Source organism: Carlito syrichta, unplaced genomic scaffold, assembly GCF_000164805.1.
Source record: "Carlito syrichta isolate Samal-C Ts95f unplaced genomic scaffold, Tarsius_syrichta-2.0.1 Scaffold315082, whole genome shotgun sequence".
In the NCBI taxonomy this organism is placed as follows: domain Eukaryota; kingdom Metazoa; phylum Chordata; class Mammalia; order Primates; family Tarsiidae; genus Carlito; species Carlito syrichta.
The window spans coordinates 58,994-63,535 of NW_007259178.1; positions in this window are offsets into that span (position 1 = coordinate 58,994).

Here is a 4,542-nt window from a genome sequence, read left to right on the forward strand (position 1 = left end):
ATACGTGGCAAATAACCAAATAGTTATGAAGCAGTTCAATGTTCACTCCTACTAAACTGCCAGTACAACAGGAGAAAAAAATTATTTCACTGACATCACTGCGTCCATAATCTCTAGCATCGTGCCTGGCGTGCAATGGAAACGTAATAAAATACTGAGTGGATGGACGGATAGATAAGGTTTTGCAAAGGTGGAGTCAGAAGAATATTAGTGTACTGGTTTTTTTGTTGTTGTTGTTGCTGTATAATAAGGAGTCTGAGCTCATTTTTTTATGTTTGACAACTGACAGTATTGAAGCATCACTCTATCAGATTCCCTTTTTGCCCCAAACCTAGGCAAGCTGCTAAGAAAACTTGGGTGCTCTCTTCTTTGTAGTGAATGGGAAGAACAAACCATGCATAGAAACCTTCACTCCATCCCTTCCTCCTAACTACCATAAAATTCCCAATACAGTCTTCTCAAGTCATTTTTGCACCTGCTTGGGAACCACCTTGAAAGTCTCATTATGTAAGCAACAAACTCTTTCATATTCTTTAGGGGTGTGTGTGTGTGTGTGTGTGTGTGTGTGTGTGTGTGTATGTGTGTGTGTGTGTGTGTATGTGTGTGTGTGATCATCAGTCTTGATATTTGAACCAAATTTTGAGTAGGGATCCATCTGTCGCTGAGGGGGTAGCATGCTGTAACAAATAATCATGTGCTATAACAAATAACCACAAGCTTAGTGATTTAAAACAATACCAGTTTATTATCTTACACTTACACTAGGTTTGTAGTCTAACACAGTTTTCATCAGGCTAAAAACAAGACATCAGCAGGTCTACATCCCTTTCTGGAAACTCTAGGAAAGAATCTATTTTCTTGCCTTTTCCAGTTTCTAGATGTTCCCTGAATTTCTTGCATCTCAGCTTCGTCCTGCATCCCCAAAGCCAACAACGTTGTATTTTTCTGACCTTATTTCCATTATCACATCTCTCTCTCTCTGATCACAGTTAGAGAAGATTTTCTACTTTTAATGACATGTATGATTAGATTAGGCTCACCTAAATAATCCAGGATAATTTTTATATCTCAGGTCTATACCCTTACCTTAAGCAATCACATTTATAATGTTTATTTTGCCATGTAGCGTATATATTCACAAATTCTGGGGACTAGAGCATGGATATCTTTAGGTGGGTAGGACTGTTATTCTGCCTATCACAGTAAGCTAAAAATATAACTCATACTTGTCAGTCATTTGCTCTAGCTATGAGATTCGTTTTTATAAACATAAAAGTGACATTGAGATTAGGAGAGTCCTGGTGAATGGTAACAAAAGCTCATGATCTCTAAGCAGCATCATGGAGCTGGGTTTTTACTGATGTTATATTTTACTAAGGATAGCAAGTTGCCTTCTATTTCTGCTTCCTGTGACCAACATGTACAATGAGAAAGAGGCCAGGAGTTAAGACAGTCTTGTTTGAAAGATTGTTATATAGTATGATAAGTCTTTTATTTTTCCATTTATTTATTTATTTTATTGTGAAAGTAGATTTTTAATTTGTTTTAATTATAAAGATGTGGGATACAATTCAGGGTTAGGTATACAAGCATTGATTATGCAGGTACCCTTATTGATGAGGTGTGCCCCTCCCTCCCCTAGAAGTTTCCCTCAACTGCCAATCCCACCCCCACTCCCCTGACAGTTTCCCACTACTGCCAATCCCTTTCTTATAGTATTACAATGATTGTTCAAGGTCCGCTTATGAATGAAAACATATGATACTCTGTTCTTTGTATCTGTGATAGATCACCGAGTATGATCGACTCTAAACCCATCCAAGTTGCTGCGAAGTCCGTATGTTTGTCCTTGTTTATAGCTGCATAATATTCCATTGTGTATATGTACATTTTTTATTCAGTCTAGAAATATTTGCCGACTGTGTATCTGACAACAGTAAGTCTTTATCTAATATTATCATCAGGCTCTTGGAAACTGCTCATCAGCATTACAATGAAGCAAAGATGTTGAAGAAAATTACTGTATTTGAGAGTCTGTTGTATGTTTTTTGTTTGTTGTTTGGTTTGTTTTTAGAGCCAGGGTCTCACTCTGTCACCTAGGCAAGAGTACAGTGGCACAATCATGGCTCACTGTAAACTCATTCTCCTGGCCTCAAGCAATCCTCTCACCTGAGCTTCCCAAGTCACTGAAATTACAGGCATACACCACCATGCCTGGTATATTGTGTCATCTTGCTTAAAATCAGTTCCACAAACCTATCGACAGTGCTAAGTAAAGTGCTATTGTACTTGCATTAAACCAGAGCTTCTGGCTTCAGGTGCATCCTGGTCAAGCAAAAAGGCCTGCACATCCTGGGAATCACCTACCTTGTGGTAAGAACAGTGTTAGGCAGTGTGATAAAAGTAAATGCATGCTCCAGAGAGTATCTTTTATATGCTAAAGAAATACAGAAGAAAGTGTCTTTTGTAAGCTAATGAGATGACTAGTGGTTGGAAGGACCCTAGATAGTTCTAGGATGGGGGCTGGTCACCAGAAAGACCTTGGCATGATTAGAGGGTTGGAATTTTCAACCTCACTCTTTGACCTCCAGGGATGGAAGAGAAGCAATAGACTGAGTTAATCAGCAATGGCCTGACTTAATCAACCATGCTTATATAATGAATCCTCCACAAAAACCTCTGGACAAAAAGAGTTTGGAGATCTTCTAGGTGGTGAACACATTGAGGTGCTAGGAGGGTGGCACACCCAGAAAAAGCAAGGAAGCTCTTTACCTCTACTCCCACACCTTCCCTAAGCATCTTTCCATCTGACTGTTGTACCATAAGCAAAACACTGCCCTAAGTTCTGAGAAGTGTTCTAGCAAATTATTGAACATGATGAGGAAGTTGTGAGAACAGCCTATTTATAACCAGTTGGTCAGAGGTACAGGTAGAACCCTGGGACTTGCAATTGGTGTCTAAAGTTGGAGCAGTCTGTGGGACTGAGCCTTAATCTATGTAGTCAGTGCTAACTACGAGTTGTTAGTGTCATAATTAAATTGAATCATAGGACACCCAGCTGATGTTTTTGGGTGGAATGAGTTTTGGGGTGCAGAAAAACCCCACACATTTGGTATCAGAAGTATTGTGAGTCAAACAGTTCAGAGGCAGATAAACACATATGGTCTCTTCATCTCAGCAGACCCATGAGTTATATGTCTTAACAGTTCAATTTTACACATGAAGATACAGATTAGGGAGGTTAAGTAAATTGCCTAAGTTTACTCAGTTACTAAGTGATTGTTCTGGGATTCAAACCAACCCCTTGACTCCATGATGAATGCTTTTTCCCACTCTGTCATGAAGTTGAGAGGGCATTTTGAGTGTTCCACAGTGATGGACACTTTCCCTTGGGCCCAGAACTCTGAGGCTCAGATGGGGTGTGTTGCAAAGTGGTCTTCACAAGGAGGCAGGACTCCTTGCTCTGTCACTTTTATTTATAAGATTTAGGGCTTCATTTATTTTCTGGAAATGAGACTCTAAGACATTTACACATCACTGATTTCAAAGCAGAAGGCCATGTTGGGTAGAATATTTTCATTTCTTTCAGCTCTAGGATTCACTTTCCACAATAAAATTGAAGGCCCTAAATACTATCCTTTTACTAGTATCATCTCTACATTTAGAAGTTAAAATAAAATTAGACCATATCTTCACAGGGACTCATCCTGTCTGGTAGTTGCTCAGTATCAGCCAGGAGGTCAAAATGCTATTTTAGAAAGAGCACTAGACTGGAAGCCAAAAAAACCTAGGTTTGACTCCTTTGTCTATCACTTTGGCAAATCACCTAGACTCTCTGTACCTCAGTTGCCTCATCTGTAATATGGGTATAATATTTACCTTACATCCTTAAAATATAAAAGTGATTTTTAAACTGTACAGAGTTATACAAATATAAGTCATTACCATTATTATTATCATTCAAATCAGAACAATGTGATAGAATAGAGAGAACTTTCCGTTCAGGCACAAGAAGCCAATCTTGCCAATTATTAATTGGGCAATCGTGGGCAAGTTGACTGAGTTGGCTCCACTCACTGTTCTCAATATCAAAGTCGAAGGTTAAACTATATGATTTCTTATAGTCCCTTTTTGCTCTAAAATTTTTGTCTTCAGCACGGAATCATTTTTTTCAGTATATGTGGTAGCCCATCTAAAGTGCTGGCTCTTGATCTTGTGGACTGAATGCATTTTGTGATCCCTTTATTTTTAGCTCTGGTGGTCTTTTTGATGTGTTTGTCTCTGCAAAAGCATATGTTAGCAGCAGTCACTTTATCCTGGGTCTTGTTGCCTGACTGAAAGAACACATTGAGCATGTACCCATTTCTGTGGCCATCATTTTATTGCACTGAATGCTTAAAGAATATGTCTAGAGAACTTCAGCATATTACACAAAGAAGAAGAGCTAGCATTTGAATCCTGCTCTTACTAATACTACTTAGGAGGTGTGTGACCTTGGACTTCCCTGAATTCTGGGTCTCAACTGAAAAATGTATAGAATTA